General features: G+C 42.9%; 1 long non-coding RNA gene across 1 annotated transcript in view; it reads right to left on the reverse strand.

The window, feature by feature from the left end:
- LOC114814550 overlaps nucleotides 1–21,016 on the reverse strand; it is a 165,372-nt gene extending 144,356 nt beyond the window's left edge. Inside the window, exon 1 of the long non-coding RNA XR_003762334.2 lies at nucleotides 20,905–21,016. This is a non-coding gene — a long non-coding RNA (uncharacterized LOC114814550). The remainder of the gene's footprint in view (nucleotides 1–20,904) is intronic.
- Nucleotides 21,017–23,253: the final 2,237 nt, after the last annotated feature.

Here is a 23,253-nt window from a genome sequence, read left to right on the forward strand (position 1 = left end):
TGTCTGTTCTCTTTCTTCAGCTAAGGGAGAAAGAGAGGCATAATTCCATTATCTTGCTACTGGGAGAGCTACTATGACAGTGTGCTATTTAAGTTGTCCAAACTTTAAATCCAAAAGTTCAGGTTCTGATTCTCACTCTTCTACTAATGGCCAGGTGTTTGTGGGGAAGCCATGGAAGATATCTAGAGTCTCAGTTTTATCCAGTAGGATGAAACCACCAACCTTCCTCATGAACAGGAAGAGCCGATAAAAACACCAACAAACAACTGAGCAAATGTGAGGTGGGATTCAAAAGCCCACCTCAAAAATTGTTCCTAGCTCAAATATTGAAGCAAAAAGTGGCCAGATAATGCTTTCATAAGAAGAGATGGAAATAACACTTAGGATTGAAGCATTAAGATTTTTCTTTGACATCATAGCCAATATATTTTTTGGCTGAGATGATTTCTTTACACTTTACACTACTGCTTTTCATTTTAGCATTTTCCTTTCAACCTAGAGTCATAATAGTCTAAATTCCCAGGCATGTTATAGTAAGTAAAATAGTTGAAAGGGGTTTTGGGTTGTTGCTTTTGTTATTTCTCTAGTCCCTCTGCTACTTTCCATTTTTGCCTCCTTTCCCTCTTGCCTTTTATTTTACTCCAATTCTAACTTCCACTCCTTTCCAAGTCTTTCCTCTGGGATAATTTTGTGAAATAGATGGTCAAATTAGAGTCACATCATTCAGATGAAATAGAATCAGGAGGGTAGGCCTCAGATTCAGATCCCAGGGCTCCCATCACCGGGTTTTTAGCCTCTAGATTGCCAGAATAGAAACACTGCATAGAAGTTGTTTTACGGTTGAAAAAGAATAATAATAATAAAAAAGTTGCTATTCTTAGCCCCGTCATAGAAGGCTTTTCTTCTAGGGATGCAAAGTACTCCTCTGCTCATTAGAGTCTTTCTTACTAGTAGGCTAATAATTCTGGGTCTGCCATTTGTCTGCTGTGTGACTTGGGGCAAGTCACTTCATTTCTCTGTGCCTCAATTCCCTCATCTGGAAAATGGGGATTAAGACTGTGAGCTCTAAGTGGGGCACGGAAACCCGATGTGTGACAGAGACTGAGTTCAAATCGATTACGTGGCATCTATCCCAGTGTTTAGTGCAGTTCTTGGCACATAGTAAGCACTTAAATACCGCAGTTATTATTAGTATTGGAAAGGTGGAGTAGGGTTGCCCCTTTCCCCAGTGCTCTGCAATCAAATCAACAATTGATGCTGATGATAAAGGCTGAGAAAATGAAAGAATAGACACTTCGGTGCAGGGCTTCCTTGAGGAAAAGATTACCACCCCATCACATATAAAAATTTACAGAGCAGCAAATATTTCAAATTCTTAGCTACAGCCACCCACCACCCCCTAGACATATGCCCGGAGGTGTCTACCTTCTTTGCTTATCATCTGAAGCCAACCCTGGTTCAGTGAGCTGGATCACATGATAGGCAAGTGGCAGTCACAGGTCAGAAATCAAGCCCCTTTCCTCTTTTTTTGACATTGACTCCCCCATGCTACCTCCCGGTGATGGGAAACTTGAAGCAGCATGGGCTAGTGGAAAGAACTTGGGCCTGGGAATCAGACAACCTGGGTTCTAATCCCGGCTTTGCCATTTCAGTTTCCTCATCTACAAAGTGGAGATTAACTGTTTAGAGAAACTGCCTGGCATAGTGGAAAGAGTGTGGGCTTGGGAGTCGGAGGAAGTGGGTTCTAATCCTGACTCTGCCTCCTGTCAGCTGTGTGACTTCGGGCAAATCATTTAACTTATCGGTGCCTCAGTTACCTCATCTATAAAATGGAGATTAAGACTGTGAGCCTCACGTGGGATAACCTGATGACCCTGTACCTACCCCAGCGCTTAGAGCAGTGCTCAGCATATAGTAAGCGCTTAACAAATACCAACATTATTACCTCTTAGACTGAGAGTCCCATGAGGAATGGGGACTGTGTCCGACCGGATTATCTTATATATATTGCAACATTTAGTACAGTGCTTGGCAGTTAAGTGCTTAAATACCTCAATTATTTATTATCATTGTCATCTCAGTTTACTGGCTGAGGAAGATAAATATTAGACAGTTAAAAGAATGTAGAACAGGTGAAAATATTAAACATAAGCAGATAAATCAAGAGCAAATACATGAACCTACAAGGTGTGTTGTGGGTGTTCAAAATGGCTAATGTCTCTAAGGAAAATTGCATAACCCAGGATGGTGGAAGGTGAGTGAGGCTAGAGATGGAGAAGACAAGTAGGGAGAGACTTTTTAGAAGGCTTTGGCTCAGAACAAGATTTAGGATTTCAGACTAGGTGAGAGGCCATAATTCTGGGAAGCAATTGATGCCCTTTCTGGCAGTCCTATACTTTGGGAGGTTTATTTTTAAATGGTATTTGCTAAGTGCTTTACTATGTGCTTGGCATGGTACTAAATGCTGGGATAGATATAAATTGATCAGGTTAGACAGTCCCTTTTCCACATGGGACTCACAGTCTTAATACCCATTTTACAGATGAGGGAACTGAGGCACAGAGAAGTGAAGTGACTTTCTCAACGTCATACAGCAGACCAGTGGCAGAGCTGGGATTAGAACCCAGGTCCTTCTAACTCCCAGGCCCATGCTCTATCTGGCTAGACCACACTGCTTCCTAGCAATTCCTAGCAATGAAGCTCTTGACCTAGAAAGAATAGCATGGGCTAGACAAAGAGAGAAGTAGAGAGGAAAGAAAGAAAGGCAGTTAAGTATTTCTAGAACACAGTTAGGGGCCCTAGGCCACATGTCCAGGAATCTGCATTGTCTGACAAAGATGAAGGATGGGAAAAATTGAGGCTTGGCTATGAGCTGCCAGAAAAATATTAATTAAAAAAGGGCAATCTACAGAATGGGCTCAAGACCTTTAAAAACGGTAAGTTAGTCACCAGTTATTTATTGAGTGCCTGTAGAGTTGAAAGTCTGTGTAAGACTTCACAAAAGCTTTATATTTAAACTAAAAAAAAAGGGAGAAAAATTATGAGCACTGAATTGTTTTGAGATAAGTAACTGATTTCCCCTTTAACAACTGTTTTCAAACTCAGCAGTGAGCTTAAAAACAATTTCCAGGCATATTTTAACATTTCCTCTCTCTTTCCCCATTCTGTCCTTACTTCACTCTGCTGCCTTGATCATTTTCTTAACAAAAAAATACAAAAAACAAAAAACCCAAACTTTCAGTGCAATCTCCTCACTCCTCAAAAGCCTCCAGTGGTTGCTCATCCACCTCTGCAAATAGCCTCCTTATATTGGTTTTAATGCACTAAATCACCTTGCCTTCTCCTACCTTACATTGCTAATTTTCTACTACAACCCAGCCCACACACTTCTCTCCAACTCCAACATACTCACTATACCTCGATCCTGTCCATCTCATCCCCAACCCATTGTCCACGTCTCCCCTCCAGCCTGTAACTCCATCCCTCTTTATGCCAGACCACTGTTTTCCCCACCTTCAAAACCTTATTAAAATTACATCCCATCCAAGGGGCCAAGAGGTATTCCCTAACCAAGCCCATACCTCCACTATTCCCTCTCCCTTCTGTCGACTGTGTGCTTAGATATGTACTCTTTAAGCACTTTATTTTAAACACACCCTAACTCCATGGGATGTTACATATGTACATATCCGTAATGAACTTTGATGTCTGTCTCCCCACTCCAGACTGTTACTCTCCTCATCTTCAAAGCCTTAATGAAGGCACATCTAGTCCAAGAGGCACTCCCTGATTAAACCCTCATTTCCTTTTCTTCTACTCCTTTCTGCAGTACCTTGATTTGCTCCCTTTATTCACCCCCTCTCTGATCCACAGCACTTATGTACATATTTTATGTACTTAGAGAAGCAGTGTGGCTTAGTGGAAAGACCCTGGGCTTGGGAGTCAAAGGTCTTGGGTTTTAATCCCAGCTCCACCATTAATCAGTTGTGTGACTTTGGGCAAGTCACTTAACTTCTCTGTGTCTCAGTGACCTCATCTGTAAAATGGGAATTAAGACTGTGAGCCCCACGTGGGACAACCTGATCACCTTGTATATACCCTGGCACTTAGAACAGTGCTTGGTACATAATAAGTGCTTAACAAATATCATTATTACTGTTGGTAATTTATTTATGTTAATGTCTGCCTCCAGTAAGCTTGTTGTGGGCAGGGAGTGTCTCTACCAACTTCGTTATATTGTTGTACCATACACTCATAAATGCTTAGCAAAGTGCTCTGCACACAATAAATTACTGATTTGTACATTCCAAGTGCTTAGTGTGCTTGGCACACTAGTAAGCGCTCAATAAATACTATTGAATGAATGAATAAGCACTTAATAAATGCCACTGATGGATTCATTCCAAACCCAACAATTGAACACAGAGGGTTCTGGTGTTTCCAAGAGTTTCTCTGGCCTCAGTTCTGCCTCTTCTCAAATTCTGCCTTCTCTTCCCAGTAGTTTCCCCACCATCCACCTTTTAATTCATTCATTCAATCATATTTATTGAGCATGTACTGTGTGCAGAGCATTGTACTAAGCACTTGGGAAAGTACAATACAATAGACACATTCCCTGCCAAAAAGCTCCACTTCTTCTTTGCTCTGAGCCCATTCCCCCCCCTCACAATACCCACACTTTACAGCCAAGCCCTGTCACTCTGCTTCCTTCATCATGATCCTTTGCCTCTTTCTACTGTCATCTCCTTCTGAACCCTTTGTTCTCTTTAGATTCTGCAAGCCCCACATGGGACAACCTGCTTAGTTGATCTACCCCAGTGCTTAGAACAGTACTTGGCACATATTAAGTGCTTAACAAATACCATCATCATTATTATTCTCTTTTGGCTTCGGTATCTCTTAAAATTTTGGTGGATTCTTTCCCCACCCACTGAAAGAAGATATTTCATTGCCAGAAACTAAAATGTGTCCTCTTTATTATTATATTATTATCTTTGTCATTCTGCAAACTTGGTAGTTCTTTTCCTCTTTTAAAACTCTTCTGATATCTTTTTCTATGATCCGGATTTCAGATAAGCAGTGGCCTTGGTAGAGAATTGATAATCCAGAGCTATCTGGGAAGTATTATAAACAGTGTCATGACACACAGAGATTGCGCGTCAGATTGCGATTTTAAACAGGGAAATGACAGACACAGAAAAAAGCTTCCACCCTAAAGTCCCAAGGTGTATTGAGGTTAGAAATGATAAATAGAGAGACTTAGCTGAAATAAAATCCGGCAATTTATTATTGATGCAGCTGAATGAAAACCATAGGGGAAGTGCAGGGAGATTGTTTATTCTCATTAATGTTCTCAGAAAAAAGTTTCTACCCAAACAATGGCTAAATAAGCCCAGCACTGCTTTAGAGTCGGCATATTACTGAAGTTACTAACTTCCCCAGAGAATATTTTGCATATTTAAATGGTGACGGGTACCAGCTGAGCTGCACAATCTTCTCCACTGAAAATCCCTGTTGGTGGAATTTCTGCCCATTTGAATAATGCTGAACCAGAGACACTGGGAAACTTCTTTCTTCCACCCTCCCGGAAATTCTGAGTTATAATTACCCAACGAACCTTTGAAAGGAATTCCATGAAACATGTTTGAACTTTTCAGAGACCATTTGGACTTCGGCAGGTTTTCTAAATGCACTCACATGCTCCTCAAGGGAGGTGTATGAGAAAGTGAGGGAGGGAGAGGAAATGCTTATTGATCTCCTGTCTAGAATGTCAGTTCTCAGTTCACATAGTTTTGTGAACATCAGTGCAGTTTTCTGGGTCAACCACTTTCACATTCTCTGACTTCTTTCCATTAATCTGATGATTCGGCTAGCCCATCTGAAATCTACTTGCCACACCTATTATCTCATTGGAAACAGCTTGACCTAGTGGGAGAGGCATGGGACTGGAAATCGTGAGACTTGGATATTAGCCCCAGGTCTACCACTGACCTGCTGAATGAACTCATGCAGGTCAATAAAAGTCGGTGTCTCAGGGTCACCATCTATAAATTGGGGGTAATCTTTGCTTGTTCTTATACCCTGGGGCTGTTGTGATGAGAAAAGGAGAAACTTGATATGAAAGTGCATTGTTTTGCACAGACTAAACATTTAAGTTCTATTGAATGGAAAAATAAGATCATACAAATTCAAGGTAATCAGTTCATCAGTAGCCGTTATTGAATGTGTGCTGGGCACATGCTTGTGGGAACATTAGACTTAGACATGATTATTGCCTTCAAGGAGCTTATATCTACTGTACTTTTGCTACAGATAAGAGGATGGAACAGAGTGCAGAAGATTCCAAGCGCTTAGTATAGTGCTCTGCATATAGTAAGCACTCAATACCATTGAATGAATGCTTTCTTCACTCCCAACCCCTGTGGACTTCCAACACCTTTGTATTATATACGTTTTGTGAATGTTTTGTGTGTTTGTGGTATTGGTTAAGCACTTATGCTCTAAGCACTGGGGAAGGTACAAACTACTCAGGTTGGACACAGTCCACATCCCACGTGGTGCTCACAGTCTTAATTCCTATTTTGCAAATGAGGTAACTGAGGTACAGTGAAGTGATTTGCCCAAGAAAACACAGCAGACAACTGGCAGAGCTGGGATTAGAACCCAAGTCCTTCCGACTCCCAGACCTGTGCTAGATGCAATAGAACACACTGCTTCAAAGATTTTGCCTCCCTGTCTGGGAATCGAACCCGGTATCCCATGACAGGTGAGGATACGCACCACAATACCAACAAGGTGGTGATAGGTTAAACCCTGGTTATCTGTTGGAGGGGCTATCTGATAAAATTAGAATCATGCATAAGGAAAGATTTGCCCCTTGCAGATTCTAGTCAAAGGGAATTCACATGGCCAATGAATACAGCAAGGGCCTGGGAGTCAGCAGGACCTGGGTTATTATCCTGGCTCTGCCACTTGTCCGTTGTGTGACCTTGGGCAAGTCATTTCACTTCTCTGTGCCTCAGTTACCTCCTCTGTAAAATGGGGATTAACAGTGTGAGCCCCAAGTTGGGCATGGACTGTGTCCAAACTCATAGTTTGTATCTATCCCAGTGCCTAGTACAGTACCTGGCACATAGTAAGCATTTAACAAATACCGTTGAAATATATTTTTTAATTTAGAAAAATTATCCAAAACCTTTCACTAGCTGCACCCATATCTATGAAGAGCCCTGTTCAGAGAAGGCATATTACTTCAATAGGAAAAAGTATAAAAGTATAAACAGAACTGGCATTTATAATTGGTCTGCAGTCACCTCAGAGTTTCAGGGTTTCCTAAAGGTGTGAGAAGGATTTTTAATTTGGGGTTTAGACAAAACCTAAAGTCCAAGCCCTTTTCCCTTCAATTCTTGGACTTGTAGGTCTTTCAGAGGAGATTTAATCCATATGTTTCTAGTTCATCTACACCCAATTCATCAACGTTTTTTCCAGAAGCTATCTGGGGTCTGCTGAGCCTTTGGAGGCCTTTGTATTAAGCCTTCAAAAGGCCCTTTTCCTTTAAAACGAGGAAGTCATGTTTTTCCAAAGAGTCAACCAGAATCTAAGCCTCAGAAAGGTTCTGAACAGGGGCCCATGGCTCTTAGGGACCCATTTAAGGGTCATAAAGGATCCTTTGAGGGGCTGATCGGCCCTAGCCCAACACTCTCCCTGCTCTGAAACAACCAACCACTGAGTTCAGAGCCTGGAAGTACGACTCCGAAGACTCACGTGGGGTCACGCTACCTGATTGGAGTCTAACCTCTTTTGGTTAGTAACTCCACAGAGAAACATCATAATTTGCAGTGTTGCTTGAACACAGATCGTGTGCAGAACACTGTATTCAAGCAAAACACAATCCCTGCCCTCAAGGAGATTTTACTCTAACGGGGAAGACAAGCCAGCATACCACAAACATTAGTAAAAGTAGGAGGGTAAATCAATAGAGATATCTACATAATAATAATGACATTCATTCAACCATCAGTATATTTCCTTCACTGTGCTAGATAGTGCACAGTAGGGATAATGTTACTTTAGGGTTATAGTATGACAGGAAAGTGGGGATATTAGGCAGGGAATACTTCTTGGAGGAAGCAGCTTTTGGACAGTGCTTTGAGGGAGAGAAGGAGCACAATTTGGCAAAGCAGATGGGCTAGAGAGGCATTCCAGGATGGTAGGGGACAAGCAAAAAGTTGGTGTGGGTCTAGGTAGACTCTCCCACCCCTATACTGAGACGCTCTTTAGGCCAACTAGCCCGAAGTCTCCCTGCCCCATCTTATTTTGGTCAAGTTTGTTTTAACTCAAAGTCACTTATCCTCCCTTGTCCCTTTTGAGTCTCATCCCACAGAAATCTGCCCTTTCTTTCACTAGGGAAGCAGCACGGCCTAATGAATAAAACATAGGCCTGGGGGACAGAGGACCTGGGTTCTAATCCCACCTCCCCAACTTGCCTGCTTTGTGATCTCGGGCAAGTCACTTAACTTCTCTGTGCCTCGGTTTCCGCAATTGCAAAATGGGGATTCAATGCCTGTTCTTCCACCTAGACTGAGCCCCATGTGGGATAGAGACTGTATCCATCCTGATTAACATATCTACAACACTGCTCAATATAAAATAAGCACAACACCTCCCCCCCCAAAAAACCCCACAAAAAATTCAAAGCCATTTTGACTTTAATCCCATTCTCCGCCCCAACCCATTTGGGGGGAGGGGGTGTAGGGTGGGGTGTCATTGGAACATTTGATGAGCAGCTAGCTCACTAATCCAGATGTTGAAGAGTAATGGGGTGCAAGTTGACCCCATACCAGCCTCCCACGGGCTGACCCCTAACACCCTCTCCCACTGACCTCAGCCTGCCGTAGTCAGCAGCATGAGCTAAGATAGATTTTCCTAGTGTGCTGATGTGAGACAGATCCAAATCCTGATCAAAATAATGCTTTTTATGGAGGAAACTGTAATCTCCTAGATTTAGAGGAATTGGCAATTTGGGGAGGAGTAGAAAACAACCCGCTTTCATTCTGGACAGCTTAAAGGTTGTGGTTTGATTTTGAGGTGAAATACTTTGCTTTCTGGAGGCAGGGAGGCCAGACTCAATCATTCAGTAGTATTTGAGTGCTTACTCTAAGCAAAGAATTGTACTAAGCACTTGGGAGAGTACAGTAGACTTGATAGAAAGGACCCCTGCCCTCCAGAAGTTAACTATCAGGGAAAAGAGACACTAAAATCAATTATAGATAGACTCCATTAAGAAATGCCATTCTATCAACTGTACTGAAACAATTTTGTTTCCAAACACCTTGTTGCGCCATAACATGTGTCCCAGTGCAGGTTTCATTAGGAGGTGATTAGGGAAAGTTATTCCCTGACAGGAGCTTGTTTGGGCTAGGTATGTCACACTAGCAAATAAACGATTCATATGCACATGTCGGGCAGCAGAATGGGTTCTGCTCAAGCTGAGGTTGTGCAAGAATTCAACCCTCACATTTTAGGAAAATAGGGTGTATGGCATTCCAGGGCATTCACTCCCCAGGGTCAGTGGATGAGGGAGAAGGGGCAGCAGGGATGACTGAAGGAAATTCACATATCATCAGCATCAGTTGTATTTACTAAGAACATACCAGGTGCGGAACACTGTGTGAAAAACGGTAGAGTACTCTACAACAGAGTTGGCAGACATGATCCCTGCCCACAAAAAGTTTACAGTCTATAGGGGGAAACAGACATTAATTTATAGCTGTACTTAAGTGCTGTGGTGGGGAATAAAAACAAGAATAATAATAATTAGGTGCTTACTTTATGCCAAACACTCTAAGCACTGGGTAAAATACAGGTTAATACAGTCAGACATAGTCCCTGTCCCATAAAGGGATCACAGATACTTAGGAGGAGGGAGAATATTATTGAACGTCTATCTTTCAGATGAGGGAACTGAGGAAAAGAGAAGTTAAAGGACTTGCCCTAGGTCACGAAGCAAAAGTGGAGAGCCAGGATTAGAACCCGGGTCTTCTGACAGGTCCATGCTCTTTCTGCCAGGCAATACTGCTTAAACCCTCATCTCATCCCATTCTTCCAATCTTTCTCCTGCCCTCCCTCCTTTCATTCAAGTCAAAATGAAGATCCACAGATTGATGAGAGTCCCCTCAGCTCCCTGCCCCAGTCTTTGTCCAGAGAGCCCCATTCAATAAGTAAGCAAATTGCTAAAATGATTTAATCTGAAAGGAGAAGGTGCATAGAGAAGCAGTGTGGCCTAATGGATAGAGAACGGGCCTGGGAGTCAGAAGGATCTGGGTTCTAACCCCAGCTCCTCAACTTGCCTGCTGTGTAACCTTGGGCATGTCACTTCCCTGTGCCTCAGCTACCTTATCTGTAAAATGGGTATTTGGACTGTAAGCCACATGGGGTACATGGACTGTGCCCATCTGACTAGCTTTTGTCTTCCCCATTGCTTAGTACAGTGCTTGGCGTAGAGTGAGAGTAGGTGTTTAACAAATCCCAAAAAAGAAAAAGGAAAAGAAAAGAAAAAGAAAGTGCTGGGGCCACAAACTAGATAAATCAGACCTCAAACAAAGCAGTAAGAGCTGACTGACAAGTGCCAAAATTCTCCTCAATCTCCTCTTGCCTTTCTCCTACTGCCCCACCAGTTTCCCAATCCATTAAGTTCTCCCTGGTGCCCAAGGAAATCAGAAGCAAGCTTTCTGACAAGATTGGCCACGCATTGCCTTAGTTCCCTCTCTCCCTCAAATAAGCATTAAGTGAGGATAAATACAACAGAGCACTGTTCTACTCCTTTTCATAAAAATGTCAGCAAATTACCTCCCAGAGGCAATGTTGACCACCGCAGACCCCTGTGGGGGCAATTCAGTAAGCCTGTGCAGCCCTACAATAGGCTGCCCACAAAATCCGTGGCCCGGTGATCAGTGAGGACCTGTTTATTTGCAAAACCTTGCTCCCCACAAAAAGCTGGCAAGCCAAAATTCAACAGCTCTGTTTCCCTGCTCTCCCATTCAAGAGTCCAGGGGGTGCAGCACTATACTCTCAGGAACCTCACTGAGGAAACAAATCCCTCCTCAGTCTCCTCAAATCAATCGTATTTATTGAGCACTTTGTGCAGAGCACTGGACTAAGCATTTGGGAGAGAACAATATCACCGAGTTGGTAGGCACGTTCCTTGCCCCACAATGAGCTCTCTGTCCAGAGGGGATTCAGATCTCCTGAATGCGTGAGCAAGCAGCTGCTCCCGCTGCCACGTGCTTAACTCCTTCCCAAATCTGCCCTGAGTGCAGCCTCAACAGTGGATAACAACTGCAGGTTGGTTGTGCTCTCCCCCTTGTCCCCACAATCACAGCCCCTCCCCCCCAACAGCTGTCTTCACCCTCTGGTGCACCATTCAGGCAAGGCTGTTGAAATACTGGTGATTACTGAGCTTGTCTTATGCTGTCGAGTCGTTTCTGGCCCATAGCGACACCACGGACACATCTCTCCCAGAAAGCCCCATCTCATTCTGCAATCGTTCTGGTCATGTATCCATAGAGTTTTATTGGTAAAATGCAGAAGTGGTTCGCCACTGCCTCCTTCCGCGTAGTAAACTTGAGTCTCCACCCTCGACTCTCTCCCATATTGCTGCTGCCCAGCACTGGTGAGTTTTGACTTGTAGCAGATTGCCTTCCACTCGTTAGCCACTGCCCAAGCTAGGAATGAAACGGGTATGCGTCTGCTTGACTCTCCCTCCTTTAGTTGAGTACTGGAAACTCTCCAGGTGTGAACCTGAGGGAGGATTTATTGAGCACACTGAACTAAATGCTTAGGAAGTACAGCAGAAGCACAAGGCATATTCCTGCTCACAAGTAACTTAGACTCCACTGGGAGAGACAAAGAAAAATGAACAAGCAGTGGAATCCGAATAAGACAGAATGTTATTGCTTATACGCACATGCTGAGGGTGGGCATGAAAAAAATCTAAAATCCAGTGGGTGTTAAGATTTAGGATATTAATAATTTGTTGGGAAGGCAGGATTTTCTTGGAAAGTAGGAAGGTGGGGAGTTCAAGGCCCCAGAGTCAATAAGAAGTTGAAGAAGGGGAAGTTGCAAGTGGGATAAGGCCAGGAGATAGGCTGAGGACTATGGAGTAATAGCAGTGTGACACTCCCCTCTCCCTGCCCCATCCCTATAGTTCTGGAGGGCATGAAGCAGTGTGGCCTAGTGGAAAGAGCATAGGTTCGGGAGTCAGAAGGACCTGGGTTCTAAGCCCGGCTCCACCACATGTCTACTGTGTGGCATTGGGCAAGTCACTTAACTTCTCTGGGCCTTAATTATCTCATCTGTAAATGGGGATTAAGAGTGTGAGCCCCATGAGGGACAGGGACTGGGTCCAACCTGATTAACTTGTATCTACCCCAGTGCTTAGAACAGTGTTTGGCACATAGTAAGCACTCAACAAGCACTATTGTTATTGTCTGCTGTGTGACCTTGGACAAGTCACCTAACTTTTCTGAGCCTCAGTTCCCTCATCTGTAAAATGGGGATTAAGACTGGGAGCCCCTTGTGGGACAAGGACTGTGTCCAACCCAATTATCCTGAATCTACCCCAGCACTTGGTACAGTGCCTGGCACATAAGTGCTTAGCAAATATCACAATTATTAATTGGACCTCTTTCCATATCTGAGGACCAGAAGTAAACCTGGCTTTTGTAGGTCCACCCCGTGCCCTTTTGAAAATCCCCAGTACAACTAAAATAATGAGCTTCTATGCCTCATCAGCTCTGGTTCAATGTAGAGCCATAAACCACAACACAACACTGACTCCTGTGTGTTTCCAGCTCCCGAATCCCATGCCATCCAACTCAACCAGTTCATCCATTCTTCAGGCTAGAGGAGAACCAAGCTCAACAAATAATGAAAATACCCAGCTTGGAAAAGGTCCCTCTGCAGTGCTGTGCTACCTATTTCCCCTCCTATAAAGCAGTCTCCCAGCCAGCCAACAGCAACATCTGCTGGTGGTGACAGACAGTGATATCATTGCAGCATTTCCCAGAAGATTGGCTGTAAATCCCATGACTGGTAATAGTATCAAATGCTCCACACTGAGCCATTAAGAATCCATTTGTACTCATTTTACCTCTCCCAGAGGAGGTAAATACTCTGAGGAACGTGCCTCAGGAATTTCTGTTTTTCCACTATTGCTCGAGCTTCCCTATTTATCTTGCAGTTTCATTAAAGAGTCCAGCCACATACCACAGATTCATACTTTTCATCCAAGAGCTTGTTTCCAGAAAAGTCAGACTTTTAAGAATACAAAATGCTCTTGCCTTTATATATATATATATATATATATATATATATATATATATATATATAAAGTCAAATATCTTGATTCACCACTTCCTTCTCTGTGCAGAGCAAGGTTCACCTTCATTGATAACATCATAGAGACCGCCAGTACCAGATTGAGAGCAGCACATCACAGCCATTCAATTAGATGCAAGTCCAAATACTTAAGAGATGGAAAATATTTCCTCTGTCTTGGATTCCAAAGACCTGATTTCCCCTCACTGCTTGATTATGTTTCAAGATTCCTTGCAAGAAAGCAATGCACAAGACCTTTGTGCTTATGGACTGGTGCATGAAGTTCATTTCTGGATTTTCATTTTACAGAGGGGCAGGGGAGAAGGCAATGACTGACTCAGAGGGGCCACTCTTAAGAAAAGGGAAGGCCAATTACTGTGGGAAAGGAAGAGAGGGGTGAAATATGAAGGCAGAAGTGAATCTCTGATACAGAAAAGCCAGAGTCTTTCTGCAGAGAGAGGACACAGGTTTCTAAGGTTAGAGGTTGTAGATATCTTTCTGACTTTTGGACTGCATTCTTTTTCTCTTGCTACTTTTGTATGCCTTGCTCCCTAGCAGATAAAGAGTCAATTTGAAGGGGGCCAACCTTCAATAGGCTACACTGTAATCTTTTTGTGGTCAGGGACTGCGTCTACTGTATTGAACTCTCCCAAGAGCTTAGTAGAGAGCTCTGCACATGGTAATCAATTAATACCACTGACTGATTGATCCTTCCACCTAGCCCCAGGCAGTCCTAGAGCCCCTAAAACCTGGACCAGGGGACGGGTAGGAAAAGATGCATCTGGCTTCCGTCTTGGGGATGCTAAAGAAAGACAAGGAAACAGGCAAGCAGGGCCAGGAGAAGCACATCCATTCTTGCTCTCTTACCTTAACCTCTCCCTTACTTCCCCACCCCACTTCAGCTAGCCTGAGAATAAGGAGAGGCATCATTACAGCTTGGGCTGATGCTTCTGGAACATAGAAGTCTCCCAGGGCTATCAATCAGCGGTATTTTTGAGCACATACTGTGTGCAGAGCACTGTTTCAAGTAACAGAGTTGGTAGACACAGCCCCTGCCCACAAGAAGCTCACAATCTAATGAAATCTTTCTTCACTCTGTCAGCCTGAATCAAGCATTGGTAAAGTGGGCATCTTTTCCAGAAGGGCAGATTAAGTTCCCAGTCAGTTGACTCCACCTAAATGAAAGCAGCCTTTTATCCATTATGAAATGGGACCAGCCTTCTTTCATTTCCTCAAGAACCATAAATGTCAGCTGACACACACTAAATAGTAGCTGGGAAGGAACTTCTGGTAGTACCAGTGATCATAGTTGTTCAGAAGTTTCATTCTTTAGGTATGGTATGGACTAGCCAAGTTGTAGCATCTATTTGCAGGCACAAAATGGGATTCATTTCAACTAGGGCAATATTACAATTTTTTTTTAGTGCTTGAGACCAGGTGCCAAGCACTTTATCACTTGATTCAAGAGTTTTCACTGAGCCTGTGTGCAAGGCACTGTACCAAACATTGGGAGAATAAAAATTAAAAACAAAAAAATTTTAAAAAAAACTTTCCCTGACCTCAAAAACTTAGCCTACATACACCCAATCCTCCTCCCCTGATATGCTTCCTCAGACACCAGAAAAAAAAAAAGAAGATTAACAGGGACAGGTGGGGTTATCTAATTCCTAGTAAACTCAGAGAATGAATCTGATTTGCTCCAGAGCATTTTCCCCTATTAGATTGTAAATCCCTGGCACATAAGTGCTTAAATATCACAGTTATTAATTGGACTTCTTTCCATATCTGGGGACCAGAAGTAAACCTGGCTTTCGTAGGTCCTCCCCGTGCCCTTTTGAAAATCCCCAGTACAACTAAAATATTGAGCTTCTATGTCTCATCAGTTCTGGATCAATGTAGAGCCATAAACCAGAACACAATACTGACTCCTGTGTGTTTCCAGCTCCGGAATCCCATGCCATCCAACTCAGGTAGGAAATATGTATCTTGCTTCTGACTTTACTCTCTCAAGAGGGTAGTGCTTTGCATTCAGTAGGTGTTGAGTAAATCCCATTGCTTGTTCACTTGCTAAAGTGTCAATCTGAGATGACTGAAATAGTGACAATATAAAATGTCTTAATGAACTTCTACTGTTTGATAGAGTGTCCCAAGTTAAAGGGATAGAAGAAATCCTGATATGTGCAACTTCCAGCTAGCAGTAGTTTAAACAAATAAATTCACATTCATTTATTGAGCACTTACTGTGTGCAAAGCACTGAACATCAATAAACAGACATATTCCCTGCCCATATGAGCTTACAGACTAGAGGGGGAGAAAGACATTAATACAAATGAATTACAGTTATGAACATAAGTGCTTTGGGGCTGGGAGGGGGATAGATAAAGGGAGCAGAAGGGAGTAGGAGAAAAGGAAGGGAAGGCATCTTGGAGGAGATGTACCTTCAATAAGACTTTGAAGTTGGAGAGAGTGATTGTCAGATATGAAGAGGGAGGACATTCCAGGCCAGAGTCAGGACATGGGTGAAAGGTCAGAGGTGAGATAGACAAGACTGAGGTACAGTGAGAAGGTTGTTGGAGGAGCAAAGTGCATGGGCTGGGTTGTAGTAGGAGAATAGTGAGGTGAAGTAGGAGAGGGCAAGGTGATTGAGTGCTTTAAAGCCAAAGTTGAGGAGTTTTTGTTTGATGCGGAGGTGGATGGGCCACTGCTGGAGTTTCTTGAGGAGTGGGGAAACATGGCCTGAATGATTTTGTAGGAAAATGATCTGGACAGCAAAATGAAGTATGGATTGGAGTGGGGTGAGAAAGGATCCTGAGAGGTTAGCAAGAAGGCTGATGCAGTAATCCAGGAGGGATAAGATGAGTGATTGTGTTAACATTATAGTAGTTCAGATGGAGAGGAAAGAGCAGATTTTAGTGATATTGTGAAGGTGGGAACAAACAGGATTTAGTGATGGATTGAATATGTGAGTTGAATGAGAGAGGGGAGTCAAGGATACCACTAAGGTTATGAGTTTGTGAGACAAAAAAGATGGTGGTGCTGTCTACAGTGATGGGAAAGTGAAGGGGAGGACAGGGCTTGGGTGGGAAGATAAATTCTGTTTTAGACATACTAAGTTTGGGCTGACAGGAGGACATCGAAGTAGAGATGTTTTGAAAGCAGGAGAAAATGTGACACTGCAGAGAGGGAGATCGATCAGAGCTGGAAATGTAGAATTGGGTATCATCCAAATAGAAATGGTCATTGAAGCCATGTGAGTGAGTTCTTCAAGGGAGTGGGTGTAGATGGAGAATAGAAGGGGACCCAGACTGAACTTTGAGGGAGCCCCCCACAGTTAGGGGATGAGAGGCAGAGCAGGAGCCCGTGAATGACTGAGAATGAGCGGCCAGAGAGTTAGGAGAACCAGGAGAAGATAGGGAGAAAAGCAAGATCCTCAATGGGCATGAGTATCTCTTAACGAAAACAGTTCCCTTCTAAAATTCCATAATTTCACAACTTCACAGACATCTACAAAACCAGCTTCAGCATTTTCATTGTTCTACCACCTACATAACACAATGTTTGAGGAGGTGGGTGCTAAGGCCACATATATCAGAAACAAGATTGTAAGCTGTAATTTGAGATTTTATTTATTAAATTATAAAAGATACCCTTGGGCTAAGCAAAATCCAGTTTTTTTTTTAATGATCACTGTGATGATCTTTTAGTACTGAGGTCTCCCACATTCATTCTGGTAAAGGACTATCAGTTATAATTGTTTTATTCTAACTATATTCTCAGGCTAGCTTTCTGAGGCCTAATAATAGAAAGACAGCTTACTGCATTCAGAATTCTGGAAAGTGCAATATGCTATAAGTCACCTTCTGTATCCAAGTCCCTTCTAGACTGTGAGCCCATTGTTGGGTAGGGATTGTCTCTATCTATTGCCAAATAGTACTTTCCAAGCGCTTAGTACAGTGCTCTGCACACAGTAAATATTCAATAAATTCAATTGAATGAATAGTTGGTCATTCATTAAAAGAAAGTCACATATGCTAGGTTCCTAGTAGAAAGAGCATGGAACTGGGAGTAAGAAAGAGGTGAGTTCTAGTTCTAGCTCTGCCACTGACGTGCTGTGGGATCTCAGTCATGTTATTTAACCTCTCTGGGCCTCTTTTTCCTCATGCTAAATGGGGATACTGCCACTCTGTGGTTTAGTGGAAAGAGCACGGACTTGGGAGTCAGAGGTCATGGGTTCTAATCTCATCTGCCACTTATCAGCTGTGTGACTTTGGGCAAGTCACTTAACTGAGGCACAGAGAAGTTACCTCATCTGTGAAATGAGGATTAAGTCTGTGAGCTCCACGTGGAACAACCTGATTACCTTGTTTCTACCCCAGTGCTTAGAACAATGCTTGGCACATAATAAGCTCTTTACAAATACCACTATTATTATTACTACTATTAATGGTATTTGTTAAGCACTTACTATGTACCAAACACTATAGTAAGTACTGGAGTAGATACAAGATAATCAAGTTGGACAAGAACCTTTCCCATGGTTTACAGGGGAGACAGAACAGGTATGGAATCCCCATTTAGAGGAGAAAATGAAAATATAGAGTAACCCACCGAAGGTCAAACATCAGGCAAGTGGCAGAGCTGGGATTAGAACTCAGTTTCTCTGCCTCCCAAACCTGTGCTCTTTCCCCTAGGCCAAGCTGCTTCTCCACCTGACTCTTAACTCCCCATCAGGCTATAAGGAAAAAAGGAGAAAATGTAAAAGCATGTTGGGGAAAAAATAAAGTCACTGATACATAAACTCCAGGTATTAAATATTAAAAATGAAGCAGAAATTTTTAAAAAAGGAGAATCAGATCTTGGCAGCTGCCTTTTCTCCTAGAGGCCACATTTCTAGAGTAGGTCCTTAACGATCCTTTCCCCCACAAAATTCAGGCATGGGTTAACCTGCCAAGCCACAGTCTATTCAAATCATCTCCACCCAAACATTTCCAGGCAGCAGGAGTGTCAGCAGGAGTGGTCTGAAGGGGAGCAACAATGAGTAATAACAGAGCAAGGATCCAGGCCAAACTCCAGACACTTTGAGCCCAACCAAACCCCACATTCAGTCCACGTCCCCCCCTCCTCCAGTAGTTGCCCATCTACCACCATATCAAATAAAATTCCTTACCAGTGGCTTTTCCTTACATTGCTGAGTCCCCACTATAGCCCAGCCCTCACACTTCACTTCTCTATTGCCAACCTGCTCACCATACCTTGATCTTCTCTGTCTTGCTGCCAGACCTTGCCCATGTCCTCTTTCTGGCCTGGAACTCCCTCCCCCTTCATATACAACAGGCCACCACCTTTCTCTCACCAAAGCCTTAATAAAATCACACACCTTCCAAGCAGCCTTGCCCAACTAAGCCCTCATCTCCCTTACTCCTTCTCCTTTGATTCGCCTCTGCATTTGGATCAGTATCCTTTAAGCACTTGATATTCACCCCACCCTCTCCCCCCTCATTTAGAGAAACAGCTTAGTGGAAAGTGCCCAGGCTTTGGAGTCAGAGGTCATGGGTTCTAATCCCAGCTCCACCACATCAGCTGTGTGACTTTGGGCAAGTCACTTTACTTCTTTGTGCCTCTGTTCCCTCATCTGTAAAATGGGGAGTAAGTCTGTGAGCCCCACGTGGCACAACCTGATTAGCTTGTATCTACCCCAGCCCTTAGAACAGTGCTTGGCACATAGTAGGTGCTTAACAAAATGCCATCATTAATATTATGTACATATCCAAAATGTATTTTAATGTCTTTCTCCTCTTCTGGACTTTAAGTTCCTTGTGGACAGAGACCATGTCTACCAACTCTGTTGTATTGTACTCTCCCAAGCACTTAGTACAATATTCCGCTCATTATAAGCATTTAGATATCACTGATGGATTAATTATTGCTTAGCCATTTTCCCTTGTTTCCCAAGGACTCAATTTGGCAAAATGCAGGAATTACTTTGTGAGATCTATCTTTTCTAGGATCCGTTTGTAAGGCTGGACATGTGAGTGACATCTAGCCCTAGGATTCCACATTTCTCTCCAGGATATAGACACCTGAAAATTTCAACAAATAGGACTATTAAAAACATTTAAAATGACTTGGCATCATTTGCTTCCAACAATTTCTAGTATTCAGAGCTGCCACAGAGGTAAAGCTTGAGCACTTTAAAAGGTCATGAAGTGTTCCTACAATGTAAAGTAAGGCTAGGCAGTCTTCCAGGGTTACTAGGAGTGAGATCTGGGAGAAATTCAGGTCACTATTAAGCATTCTCAAATGACTGTGAGTTGAGGTACAAGAGAAGTTTAATATTCTGTGAGGCCTAATGGAAAGAGCTCTAATCCCACTTTTGCATCTTCAGGCAGGGAACATATTGGCTCATTCTGTGGTATTATACTCTCCCAAGTGCTTAGGTCAGTGCTCTGCACACAGTAAGTGGTCAAAAAATACCATGGTTGAATCACTGTGTGCAGAACACTGTCTTAAGCACTTGGGAAAGTACGCTATAACAGAGTTGGTAGACACTTGCCTGCCATATGAACTTGAAAAGTCACAACTTCTCTAGGTCTCACTTATAAATTGGGGATTTACAAAAATTCTCCTTCCCCTTAGACTAAAAGCTCCATGTAGAACACCACATTTGATTATACCGTATCTACCTCAGTACTAGGTACATAGATTGTACTTTCCCAAGCGTTTAGTACAGTGTTCTGCACACAATAAACATTAAGTGATAATAGTTTAATAAATACTGCCATTAATGTTAGGAAACTAAATCATATCCAAATTCTGAAATACCTTAAAATATACAATCTTCTCTAAACAGACACATTTGCAATCTAAACAAAAGAGTTTCCTTGAGTAGACTTTGTACTCACATATAGTACAAGGTAGATTTCTCCCCAAAGGTATCAATTTGCTTAGCATCAGAATGAGAAAAACCAAAGTCTCCTCCCCTACCCACAATCAACCCAGCATGATTGGTTCTCATTCCCACATGATGTTAGGAAATGAGGCCACCAAATATGTTTCCTACTTGCCCTTAGTCTCACCTCAATCAAAGAAAACTTGAACATGATCATAACCAGCTATGCCAATACCCAACACTTCTTCCAGTCACTCATTCTCCTGGTTCCTGCAGTGAACTCTCATTTGCACTGGAATGTCTAGGACTGATCCACCAGTGCTGTTAACCATCTTCTGAGATGCGGAAAAAAAACCTGCATCCAAATAGGTTTGATGAGAAAAACCTTGAGATTAAATACGAGCGAGAACTCTGAATAAGCCGGCCCTCCATCCACCAGCCCTAAACTACTTCTAGAAAGCCAAACACATATAGACAGCTAAGTTGAAATTCATCTGATGGAATGTGAAGTTACCTTGGTTTCAGAAGTCGGTGCTGATCCTAAAGTCAGCAATTCTGAGTGCATCCCATTTCACATCTCTAGAACGAAGAAGGGGATTGGAGATCCAGGGAAATAAGGAAAGGAGACCATTCCTACCTGCAGTCGCCGGAGGAACCCTCTGTATCTTTGACTCCTCAAATCAGCAGGGTACAGAAACTCTATAGGAAGAGTACTCCACTGTACTCTCCCAAATAGGTCTGTGCTCTGCAGCAAGTAGACACTCAGTAAATGCTATTGGGGAGTGGACTGATTAATTGATTGCCTGCTCCATAGCAGCAGAGCACAGCTTCCACCTATCTGGATGAGGACAGTGGGGTGAATGAGGAACAAGAACCCCCCTCTGCTAAGGATATTTGGAAACTCTCACATTATATGCCACATAGAAACTGAAGGGGTCCTACTAAGATGTCTTTTGAGAGGTAGAAAGCCTCAGCAAACACCATGAGCTTTTTGGCCACTTCCCACCTCCTCAAGGGCAATCCTGTTTCACCCCAATTCTGTGATACTTTGGAGACATTACCATTACCATCTCCAAGGTCTGAGTAGGTGGCATGGAAGAGTGATGTGTCCTGTGAGGTCTTTTTAGAGGAGTTAATAGTAATGTATTATTACATTATTACTACTCTTCTAGTAGTAATGGTATTATTGTAATGGTATTTGTTAAGCACTTACTATGTGCCAAACACTGTTCTAAGTGCTGGGGTAGATACAAGGTAATCAGGTTGTCCCACATGGGGCTCACCGACTTAATCCCCCATGTAACAGATGAGGTACTTGAGGCACAGAGAAGTTAATAAACATGATATTCGTTAAGCACTTACTATGTGCCAAGCACTGACTTGGCTGAAGTCACACAGCTGATAAGTGGCAGAGCCAAGATTAGAACCCCTGTTTGGGGTGGGGAAGGGTGTCCCCAGGCTTCAGCCTCAGGAGCTTCTACATTAATATGTCCCTGAGCAAGAAAGGTAACAGTTCCAGGTTACCCACCCCCCCCCAACAACTCATCCAGTGATCTTCCATTTTGTTCCAGAATGAGCACAGGATGGGAGAGTATCTTTGGGCCAGGGGAGGGGAGGAGATAAAGAGGTGGGGCCATCTCTGTATCCCTTCCAACCAAGCCAGGCCAGTGTTCTATTGGCTGAAGCTGCCAACATAGAGGCCAACTGGCAGCAGGTAGTGTGAGGCACAGGAGGGGGATAGGGAACTAGTGTCATGTTTTTAAATAATGGAGTCATAATTATTTTAACTCACTACCTTAAGTGGCCCTATAACATTTTTTAAAACAACTGTTTAAAAGACTAAGATTTGGTTGGAATTAGAGTAATAAATAGTGAAGAAATGTGGTCTGGATCTTTTCAGTATATTAAGTGCTCTTCTTTTTATTTTATTTATTGGCGGGGGGGGGGGGGGGGGGGGGGGCATGTCTTTAGCTCCCTTTGAGTTGTTAGGGTTAATTCTTCCAAACAGCCTCTTTTTCTCACCCTATCTTCCAGTCCCACACAGGTGTGGCTGACCGAGGGGCCGGCTCACACCATCTGCAATAGCCTTCAGCCGAGATTACTTTTCTGGCAGTGAGAAGGATTTCATGAGCCACTTGCCTGTCTATTAGCTTTAGAAGGAAATTCAAGGGACAACCAGCCTCCCGCTGCTACCCTAAACCTTTAACAAGGATTCCCTAACCCCCCAGATCCAAAGATTAATTAAGATTATCAGGTGCTAGGCCTACATGTTCCCCCTACATTATTCTGGAGAAGAACAGCAAATATGACCCGTCCCTTTTCGGGGAGGGCCTGATTGTCTTGATGGGTCAAAATAATTATACAAACTCCAAGGAAATTGTGTTTTCGGAGAGCCTTTATCACAACCCAGTGGGAGGCGGAGGGTTAAGCATGAATAACAAATTATCTTGCAGTGGATTCCACTAATCTGCCCCAGGGCTGGGGTGGTTTAGCATGAAGCAATTCTGAGTTTATAGCAGACAGATTCAGTGGAGGACCTACCCCCTAATTAACAACCTGAGACAAATTGAAAACAGCTGTGAATAATTAGACAATTTAAGTGCTGTTAAGGAGGAATAATTTCTGTAGCCATCGTAATAAATCTTATGCTGTCTGAGTTCATAGTTTGTACGTGAACTTTTCTGGGGGTGGAGCGGTAAATGAATGCATAACTCATAAAAGAAACAGTATCCCTTTTGTTTTGATTGGGTCTGTTTAATAACAAAAGAGCATATCACTGTTAAGTGGGAAGTTGTGATGGCAAAGAGAAGAGACTTCATTTTATTCCCTTTACCAATTGTGTACTTCAAATCTGAAGGCAGATTTCCTGGCCCTCGTATCTGGCAAAAAAAAAAATTGATTTCCAAAGTAAATAATATTTGACTTGAAACTGTTTAACATTTCTGAGATTTCATAGGGAAATGTGTCACAAAATTATTTTCAAGTT

The sequence above is a fragment of the Ornithorhynchus anatinus genome, chromosome 1, assembly GCF_004115215.2.
Source record: "Ornithorhynchus anatinus isolate Pmale09 chromosome 1, mOrnAna1.pri.v4, whole genome shotgun sequence".
Lineage (NCBI taxonomy): Eukaryota > Metazoa > Chordata > Mammalia > Monotremata > Ornithorhynchidae > Ornithorhynchus > Ornithorhynchus anatinus.